Here is an 11,544-nt window from a genome sequence, read left to right on the forward strand (position 1 = left end):
GAAAACACAGACAAAAACCTTTCTCCATACATTTGAAAGTATCTTCTCCCCTTATTGGTCCTTTTGGTCAGGTGCCACCCAGGTTATTTAAGCTTCTTAACCCTTTGCAGATAAAAGAAAAATTAACCCTTTACCGGGTAAAAAGGGATTTTATGCTATCCGTAGTTCTATGTTTATAACAGAGGTTTCGCTGCAGATGGATTCTATAAACTGCAGGAGGATCCTATAAAGATCCTGGGTGAAATCCTGGCTCTGTTGAAGTCAATAGCAAACTTTCCAACTTGCCATAAGGGTAATGCTTGTTTGTCCAGAGACAGAGCTTTCTGGGGAGCCAGTCTGAGACTGTAGAATGAACCTCCCAGGAAATTAGAACCATCACAAACCTCACCACCCTCCTCTCCCAGTGTAAAGTGCACTTCTCCACCCTCCCCTCTGTAACATGGACACACAGCAGAGTGTAAACAAAAAACAAACACAAAGCCCTACCAAAACAAAAAGCTCCATTGCACGTACAATTCTCCCCCTGGAGAGAGCGTGAGAGAAAATGAATTCCAGGTGACAGATGTCAGTCATGTTGCTTAATGCACTACTGGAAGGGGCTCAGATCCTATGGTGATGAGGGTGATATAAGAGCCTATACAGAACAGCATAGAATTTCAACCCATGTCTTTTTCATAGAAGATCACCATCACTCACACAATTTCTTATTTTTATAGGTGGGATTCTAAACCCTGATATCTAATTTTCTTTGTCTTCATATTGAGACAACATCACCTTAATTGCAAATCCACCTTAATTACCAGTTTGCTGCTCTAACCAGTATGATTCAATACTGGTTAGAGCAGCAAACTGGCAATTAAGGTGGGTTTGCCACTTACTGTGTAAATTGGACAAATAATCTGTCTGTGCTTCTTAGTCTCTCTCCCCAGGGCTGTCCAGAGGATTCAGGGGGCCTGGGGCAGGGCCGGGTCTTTGGCGGCAATTCGGCGGCAGGTGCCTCTTGGAGAGAAGGACCCGCCGCTGAATTGCCACTGAAAAATGAAGTGGCGGCGGTAGACCAGCCTAAGTGCCACCGACAGCGGCTTTTTTTTTCTCCCCACCGCTTGCGGTGCTTGTACTCACTTGGCAGCGCTCTGAGGGTTCGGCAGCACTTCAGCAGCGGGTCCTTCACTCGCTCTGAGTCTTCTGCTGCACTGAAGGACCCGCCACCGAAGACCCGGAGCAAGTGAAGGGCCCGCCGTGGAAGTGCCACAGAAAACCCGGAGCGGCTCGCGGGGCCCCTATGGGGCCCGAGGCAAATTGCCCCACTTGCCCCCCCTCTGGGCGATCCTGTCACTCCCTGTAAAATAGGGATAAGGAGAACTATGACAGCTGTTCAAACAATTTGTGGTGATCAGTTTATTCCTGTAAAAGATTCCCATTGGCTTCAGTGGTCTTTGGACCCGGCAGTAACATAGAAGAACGATATTGCTGTCTAATTCAACTGGTAATTCACAGACAGAAGGGACACAAGGCCCAAGGTCTGATCCTGCTGCCAATTAAAAGAGTGGCAAAGCTTCCATTGACTTCAGTGGGGCAGAAACAAGCTTTAACAGTCTGCCCCTTATCAAGTGTGTTAAGCAATTGGGTTTAATGGGAGCAGGAAGGGTTGCTAGAACATTTGCAGAAAGTGAACACAAGGAAAAGAGAAGAACTCAGGTGAGGCAAATTCAATCCTTTTTGTCCTATGAATGTTTACAGAAAATACTTTGTGTATTTACCCACAGCTAAACGTGACTAAATATGATTCCATCTACATAAAGTTGCCTTGAAATTGTGGTTTAAATGTTGTCATTTTAGTAGAGTTTTCCATATTAAAAATATGTATTTAAAATAACCTTATGGCCTCCTCCTGCCAGCACTCCTCATGCGGGCCACTTGCTGAATTCAACAAGAGTACTGAATATAGAGTACATGGAGCACAAAGTCAGCTGCTACTCTTACATGGTTGTAGGCAGTGATATAGCCATCTCGGTCCCAGAATATTAGAGAGACATGGTGAGTGAAGTAATATTTTTTGCTGGACCATCTTCTTTTAGAGAGAGAAACAAGCTTTCCAGCTACACAGAGCTCTTCTTCAGGTCTGGGAAAGGTATTCAATAAAAAAATATTACCTCACCCACCTTGTCTCTTACTTCTCGCATAATCTTTTCATGCCTACAATACAGTAATCTTTCTACAACGTGTCATGCAATGGTCCATATATTGTTACGTATTGGTCTTCTATAATATGTTTTGTTTAGCAAATACCTATGTTTCTCTTTGGCTCTATGCAAATCAAAGAAGAATTTACATTAGGTAAAATGTTTTGTGAAGAAATTCATTTGTAGGCTACCAATGTGTGTAAATATCAGTCCAATGTGATGTAAAAAAATATATCTGAAAATGTAAGGCAGGTTTATAAATACATGCTAACTAATATCTTGAGATAACTTGCATAAGAATCTTGCTAGTAAAAAAACAGAGGCAGGAATGTTGCTACTGTCAATAACTAGCCAGATTCTCAGCTAGTGTAAATGGATCCAGAAGTACTGATTAATGGAGCTATGCTGATTCATACCAGCTGACAATCTGACCAGAGGTGTGATCCTGCTCCTACTAAAGTCAGTAGCAAAACTTCAGTGGTAGTAAGATCCTCACTTAGGGGGCCAGACCATGATTCCCTATCTCACATTGAGTAATGCCTTACTCCATTATGACATCCCACTGAAGTCAAAGGGACTATTTGCAAAATAAGGTATTCCCAAACGTGAATGAGGGTATGACGTTCTGCCTCCAGTTAATTTTCAGATGGAAGGCAGCCTGGTCTGGTAAGTGAGAGCATGAGACTGGGAGTTGAGATCTGGGTTATAGTCCCGACTCTGCCACTGGGTTGTTGTGTGGCTTTGGTCAAGTTACTTAACTGCTCTATGCTTCAATTTTCCCATCCATCAAGCAGGGATGATACTGATGTTTTTAGATATTTGGATGATAAGTGCTGAGTGTGATTGTTACTGTTAAATTCACATACTTTGTCAACAGCTCTTTTACATCTTTTTCTCCCAAGTCTGTAATCTAGCATTCACATCATGGACTAAATATCCAGATATCCAGGGGATTTCATTTCATAAATTAAGGATATAATGATCACTTCTAGGAAACTGAGCTATGGTGGCTGGGAAGAGGGAGAGCACAGCTCGAGTGGCCATCGCTGAAACCTTTGTGCCTGTATAATAGAGACACAAAGCCTCTGCAAGTTTCACCTGAGGCGGGATGGCAGGAGTTAGCCTATGACAGGATGGTACAATTTTTAAGATTTCTTCTCCTAGTGCTGCTCTTTTCCTCATAGTCCCTCCCTGCTGACTCCATCTGGTTGAAGAATTCTACAAATCTAAACAGAGACACCTTCCTCAGACAAAAAAATCAATAGCTTTGCGCTGATAGTTTCATGTTCTTTTTAATCTAAGATCACCTTTTTACAATGGCGTAATTTAGATGGGAATAACAGAAAACACCAGTTTCCTAGTCTTCTCCTTGGGTTTCATAGACTTTTAACAGACCTTAGGAAGCAATCTCTTGCAAGGTCATACTGAACTAAAATAAGTTAAGCGGTTCTTTCATTGGTGGAACCATATCATTACTGTCTATGCCAAAGCTTAGATCAGTTCATAGTTGCCTTTCCACAGCTACTTAAGCTTTCTGTAGGAGTAGCAAGCAAGATAAGGGTCAGTAACCAGAGATTGGGGTCAGTTTCCCAAATATCACATTACACCCCCAATCGCTAGCTCTTTCTGAGATTTTTATACAATGCTATAAAAGTTTAGTTGTGTCTTTAACCGAGGTCATTCAGTTTATTAGGGTTCAGAACTCCTGTGGTTTGTGACTGTTTCAAAACATGAGCCATACGCAGTTGTTTTTCAACATGTGAGTGAGTTTAGTTTGCTGAAAGGCAAGCTGAATTTTGACAAGAAAACTGACACCGTGGTACGCTAGTGCTACGCTCCAATGCTTTCTCATTTTAAAGAGGGCAAATGATCATATACATCAAAATTCATCAGTAGGCCTCATTATGCTATTTCTTCTATGAGAAGCTTACAAATAGGGTATAATAATTTTGTGCCATTCAAGATGACATAGGCTGACACTCACTGAGACTCTTGGAAAGGAGTACAGGGCAGCCCATGTAAATGGAATCTGAATAATGAGTAATAGAAATGAAACAGGCGCTTTTCCTGTTACTAATATTTCACTACTCTCTGTGAGCCAGAGGAAAACGGAACTTGTAAAGTTTTTTCCTGGTAGATTTGTTAATAAGAGGCAATTCTTAGAAGTAACAGCAAAAAATTCTTCTCTCCTGTGTTTTCCTCTTGCCTCCACAAGAAAATGAGTTATATCAAAAACAAACAAACAAAAAACAAAAGAAACCCTCCCCACGTGTTTTGGTGAGAAACATGGAGGGAAATGGATGAATATTATGGTCTTGCCTGCACTGAGGACTTGGCCTGGTTACAGCCACCAGTATTGCACCAGGGTAAGCAAGCAAAGTCACCATAAACTGCTATTTACAATGGTGTGGTTTCCCCTTATTTGAAACCAGGTTAGTCTGCCCCATTACAATTAATATCACGACTTATAGTGGCCTTGCTTGTATATACTAGAAGTTTGCTCTTGTGAAACTACACCAGTGGCTGGCTAACAATGGCCAGTGTCCCCAGGGTAGGCAAGGCCTTAGTCTGGCTACATTATCATTTGTATTACAATGGTGACTGGAAGCCCTGAGTGAGATCAGGGCCCCACTGTTCTAGGCACTGTACAAACACACAGTAAGTGATTGTGCCAGCCCCAAACAGTTTATAGTCTAAATACGACTGGCAAAGAGTGGAAGGGGAAACAGTGGCACAGAGAATTGAAGTGATTTGGTCAAGGTCACACAGCTGATCAGTGGCGGAGCCAGGGATAGAAGCCAGGCTTCCTGACTCCTAATCTAGTGACCTACTGCAGAGCATATTGGTCTGTTTCTGTTCTTTTCAGTTGAAGAGTCTATTCTTTTTTAAACTGAGCTTAATATATCCCAACTCTCTAGAGCAGTGTTTCCCAAACTTGGGACACCACTTGTTTAGGGAAAGCCCCTGGCTGGCTGAGCTGGTTTGCTTACCTGCCACATCCACAGGTTCAGCCAATTGTGGCTCCCACTGGCCACGGTTCGCTGCTCCAGGCCAATGGGAGCTACTGGAAGCGGCAGCCAGTATGTCCCTCGGCCCATGCTGCTTCCAGCAGCTCCCATTGGCCTGGAGCAGCGAACCACGGCCACCGGGAGCCACGATTGGCTGAACCTGCAGACGCGGCAGGTAAACAAACCAACCCGGCCTACCAGGAGCTTTCCCTAAACAAGCGGCATCTCAAGTCTGGGAAACACTGCTCTAGAGGTAAGAACAAAACAGAGAGGTGACTGGGGGAACAAGAACATCCTTCTCTGATTAGATTAGTTTTTATGAGCTTGGGGATATTTTGAAGCCGTAATTAGGAATACTAATGACAGTTGCATGCTTAAATCCAGCATGGCTAAAAGTAGATTTTTTTAAAAAAATTGTGTTTTTGTTTTTTTTAAATTAAATACAGGGTTGTTTTTGTAAAAAAACAGAAACAAACCTATTTAAAATTAAATTTTAAATCATGATAACCTATGAGTGACAGATATGACAATATGTTGCAATATCCTGGACAAACCTTACTGAATTAAGAGTAAGTAGTTTAGGAGTCCATTGATTAAAAATGCAAATGTTTATATGCTATTGAGGGATTGTGTGTAATTCCCTGGGGGAGAGAGACAACAGCCGTCCAGGAACTAAGAACAGTGGTGGGTAGTTAGGCAGATTCACTCAGCTTGTAACAGCTCCAGAGAGCTACCACCAGCTGGAGATATATACAGCATATACTGGTGCAGACTGCATTCTCCAGGGACCAACAGACAAAGAAAGGACTTTTGGTTAAAGAGCCTGAGTTAAAACTGTCTCTGCCTTCTTTCAGATCCAGCAAATGGACATTATTGGATTGTGAAGAGAATAATGATATCCAGTGTAACTCAATCAGTCGTATCATTGTCTCTTGTTTAGCTCTCTAAAAGTTGGATTGCATTTTTCTCCACACTTCCAAAAAGTCATATGATGTCAAAGCCCGGCTATATAGCTGTTTGATGACATCATAAGAATGAGATATGACTTCTTTCCATAGCTGTCCATGTGATTCATGCTTATAATTTAGCCATAATGATTATCAAGTCAGAGTACGGAGAGGGAAAATGACATGCAAGGAACACTTAGAGGGTGCAAGAGGATGCTTGCCAATAGCGCTGCACGATAGGGTGGTCCGGTGCCCTCCCTTGCTAGGGCTGGAAACTTAGGTATTTAATAGCATTGGAAAGCTGTTTAGTTCATTCTCATTAAATTTATTGGTATAGTGACTTTATTGAAGGCTGTAGATTTGACACAGTTGACTCAGTGGAAGTGGCAACCATTATCACATGTAAGTATCTCTTTTCTGAACACTAAAATGGCCCATAAGGCAGTAAACCTAGCTTCAGAGGTCAACTTGCACAATTAGCAGTGAAGAATATCCAGAACTTGCTGAGTTCTGCAGAATAACTCTTTTGTGTAGTTGTAACCAGACTTCTCCCATGTGACATTGAAAAGAGAGGAGCTGCTACTAGGGAAAGCAGGCCCCAGGATGTCTTTCCTCATGTATTAGGAACAAATAGGAAGTGAATGTATAAAACGCTACACAACTAAACAGTTTGAATAAAGAAAGCCTGTTAGAAGGAAGTTCAACCCTTGTTTAAAAGTAGCACTCTGCAAACTGTTGGCAACAGAACCTGAGGCCACATGAAATCCAGCTGGTTTGGGGTTTCAATGCAAACTCAAAAACTCAGATCAGATTAACTGAGGGTTTTGCTGACGATTGCAAATCTTCCAGGTGAATCTGGACTCCCTTTCAAATAATTTTTGCCTGGTTTGTGGATGGCAATGAAATTGTGTGAAATCAGAGGTTTTCCATGGTTCTGAAATGAAACTTTTTGAAGGCAGATTTTGCCAAGGCTTTGGAAAAGGTTTGAATCTGAAACTCCTGACTTGTGAATTTAAGCAGATTGTAACAAATGTTTCCATGAGCCCCTGTGAAAAGTAAAAATGCTCAGATTTACATAGTTCTATGTAAAGCTCTGTTTATTAAAATATTTTGCTTCTTGTGGGACAAAAGCTAGCAAGAACGTTTTAGATTAATTTAAGAAAATTGAGATGGTTGATGCCACAAATGACTGATTAATGGGGTAACCTCATAGATTCCCACACAGGAAATGTCAGACATGGCAATATTATTTTCTAAAGTGTGGCAGCATGTGGCCATCCAATGCCTGTTTGACTTGTTGTTTTCCTCCAAAAGGGAGATAAAAATGCACTGCAAGTTTCCCCCATTTTGGCTCTTACAAACAGTGAAGCTGAGAGTAGGCAGATCCCAAATGCAGAACAGATGGCACCACCTAGCCAAAATAAAGGGTCTTGGAGTCCCATGCTGTAAAAGAAAAGTTAAGGAGGGACTCACAAAAGAAGTTGCGTTACAGTCAGAGACTTACTGTTATTTAGAGCTGGCTGGAAAATGGTCATTGTTTTTTGTGGAAAATTTTTAAAAAATTGAAACAAAACAAAAAAGTTCTTCCACTGAACATTTTTTGTTTTTCAAAAACCAAAAATTTGGAGGATTTGGATTTTCCTGTGTCTCCATTATTTCTGCTCTTTTTCTGGATGGTAAAATGGAAAAAAAAACAAACAATTTTTCATCAAAACCTTTTTTGAACAAAAAGTTTTGACCAGCTCAATTATTATTACTATTGCACAAACGCTACTGTCCCTGGTGAGAAGTATTTTGTAGGGTTCCTAGTGTGTTTGGGGGACACACTTCCATGGGTGCTTGGATGGGGAACTAACACTTCCAGCTGCTCAGTACAGCTCTGGGGTAAATGGATGATCCCAAGAATAGCTATAATACAGCTCTACCTCGATATAACGCTGTCCTTGGGAGCCAAAAAATCCTACTGTCTTATAGGGAAACCGTATCATATTGAACTTGCTTTGATCCACTGGAGTGCGCAGCCCCGCCCCCCCGGAGCGCTGCTTTACCGCGTTATAGCCAAATTCGTGTTATATCGGATAGCATTATATTGAGGTAGCGATGTATTGATGTCTATTAGCAGCTCAGAGCAATTTGTTACTTTGTTACACTGATTTTGTCACAAGTGGTTGCAATGGAAGGCTTGAGGGAAACTCTCACATGGCACTGTCAGAAGATTCAGATAAAGCTTGGGGGAGTCTAATCATATGGGATAGAGATAATCTTCTTGGGTAAAGACTTGTAATGATCTATTACCAGGTCCTTGGAATAAGCAAAGAAGAGACTGCCCTGGATAATCCACGCCATGGAAAAAATATTCTGAGTTATATCTGTAGAAAAGTGGGACATAATCAAACCTATTATCCCCAAAGGTAAATTCACCTGCCATGTATTGTTTCCAAATTGCAACATCACCCACAAGAACCTCCAGGAGACTCAGCAACAGCAAATCGCTTGAATTAACGTTGAATGCGTTCCTGTTGAATAGGAAAATCTCTTACTTAGTTTAACCTTTGGAGTGCTGCCATTTTGGGGTTTGACAAAAGAAAGCAGTAGGAAGGCTTCAATGGACTTTTGCTGTCAATCAGGGAATATTATGTATTTAATTTAAATAGCCATTGCTGCATTTAAAAAAGTAGAGATTATTTGGTTTCTATTTGCAGCCATACATTAAATTCTATGAGACAAGAGATAGCATATGAAGATTTAACTGGTGAGTTATTTTTAATTTCTAATACAATGAAATATTTTGGGCCATATTTGCAGAGCTGCTACCTCTACTAAGCCTACAAAATTTCTATGAGCACCTATTCCATGCACAAAAAATCTAATTTCACAAATAAATTTTGTGACTTAGTGTCCATTTATTCAAGTCATGCAAGTGTGAGTTTTGCATAAAACTTTTGCTTCTGGATTTCCATCCAAATAAAGAGGAGAGGAAAAATAGTCGTTGGATTTTCATTGTATAATTAGGAACAGTTTGGAAAATAAATATATCTTATCATTTCTTAATTGTTTAGTTTACAGAGCACAGTAAACAAACCCGAGTCTACAAACCATGTTGCAGGCAATAAAAAACGTATGTCTGAGAAATCCCAACTCCCTTTCAAGATATAGACTCACACAATACTTCCGTTTACGATCACACATGCAACCGAAACCTTATAATTTTCTTACAACAATTCTGAGAAACGATTTATGACCACCAGAGGAATACCCTCTTCTTCACTAGGTTTACTGTAGCTTGTCGAAGATTCAAACCACCACTTTAAAATTGAACCACATGTTTTTGAAATCTGGAACATGTTAAAACTGCGTTTCCTTTCTTCGCTTTTCATTGTCATGCATTGAACAGGAGGTCGTCAGCTGTTTTTTCCTTACTCAGAATTATTACAGCTAAACGGAACTGTTTCCTTTTACCATAATTCACATGATACCAGTTAGGTTAGCAGCATTTGGAACTCTTTCATTAGGCAAATAATACTTGCTCAACCTTAGGTAAAATGTGTTTTGTAGGGTTAGCTCTCTACAAAGAGGGCAAAATCAGTAGTGTGCTTCTGGCCGAATGTATATTTACATGTTAATATAAAAAGCTAATTCTAAGTCAAAATCTAAAAGTACTGTAGAAGAATTATTTTGAATCATGAAACATACCAGCTTAACAGGGTTTAGTGCGAATAGAATAATATTTAATGTTTTTAAAACTCTGGTTAATAGGCAATTAATCTACTTTTTTGGTGCATAGATGGGGATGAATTACACAACATGGAGTAATGTATGCTTCCTGCTTGTTATCATCCTACCTAATCTTGTCTTGAGCCTTGTTCTTTTATTTGAAAGGTCCAGGGCACATTCCATTTAGAGTTCTTCTAATGGAAAACATCAGTTTAGAACAGTGAATGAAAGATGTTGTCTCACTTGACCTATAGATCTACTTCAGTTTCATTTTTTAACAAATGCTTAATTTTCATTTTCTTGAGACCTTGAACAGTGCTGATAGCTGTTCAATGTGCACTCACAGAGCACTTATTTTGTACCTGCTTCAGAATTTGATAGAAAAGGAAAGCCTGGTTGAACTAGCCTTTAACGTTTAATAGAGACTGTAATTCGTGCCACAGAATTCTATATGGTGGGGCAAAATACACACAGAAAGGTCATTAGTTTCTATTTTTAGAGCAATTTCTATAGGACTTTTCCATAAAAGACATGTTGATTTAAAAAAAATTACTTATGAGACATTATGGAAGCATAATACTGTCTTCATGTACATGCTGCGCATATGCAAATGGATCCCAGATTGGTTTACTAACTGTTAACAAAGGGCTGGATGGGCACCTTGCAATCCAGCCCAAAGAAGGGGAAATGTGTAGCTTCACTGCCACAGGAACAGGGCAGGGACTCAGTCAAGTTCAGTCGCTACTTTCCCTTTGCTCTATGTGGGAAGTAATTTGCACTAGCCTTTTCCCTAGTGCAGCCTACATCCCCCTCTGTGCCCATGAAGCAGAGGATGGAGTCAAGGTCTGCTGATTTCCTGTTCCTCCCTGCAAATCTCTGCCAAGCTGCATGAGCTGGGGAGTATTAGCCTGGACCAGCTAATTTCTTCCCGTTCAGCTCCTCTGCTCCCTGTGCCCCTTAGCTCCCCTGTACAGGCACAATCGTGGGCTTCTATTTGAGTCCTAAGCAGACAAAACTTCCATTGAACGCAACGGGAATTTGTCCTTTGTAAGGACAGCAGGATCAGAAGAGTATGTATTATATAAAATCATTCTGCCCATCACTGAAGTACAGCAACTATTGAACACTGCACAGAAACACTAGTTCGGAACAGACAGCAAGGAAACCAAGTGAAATCCAGGTCCCATTGAACTCCATGGATGTATTGCCATTGACTTCAGTAGAGCCAGGATTTCACCCACCACATCCAATTGAATTACAGAGGCAATTTAGACAGCCCAAATGGAATTACCCAAGTTGGACCTCAAATAGCCAGGGCCTCTGTTTTACAATTCATTAATAAGCTAGCACCTACAATGTGCAATATCCTCCCTAGCCCTCTCCTGATGCACTGGTTTACTGTTGACTTGGAGAGAAGAGTATTTACCTACTGAATTATCAAAACTGTAGCTTCTTAGTTTTCTACAGAGGTCTTTTACCTAAGTACTGCGGCCAGGGCCGGTTTTAGGCCGATTCAGCCGATTCCAGGGAATCGGGCCCCGCGCCTTAGGCACCTTTTTAATTTTTTTTTTTTTTTTTTTACTTACCCCGGTCCCGGCTGCTGTCTGCTCTGGAGTCTTCCATGGTGCCCGCTCTTAGAGCGAAGCGCTGGCGGAGTGCGGCGCGGCCCTGCTCTCCCACTAAGAGTCCACC

Source organism: Chelonoidis abingdonii, chromosome 2 (genome assembly GCF_003597395.2).
Source record: "Chelonoidis abingdonii isolate Lonesome George chromosome 2, CheloAbing_2.0, whole genome shotgun sequence".
NCBI lineage: Eukaryota > Metazoa > Chordata > Testudines > Testudinidae > Chelonoidis > Chelonoidis abingdonii.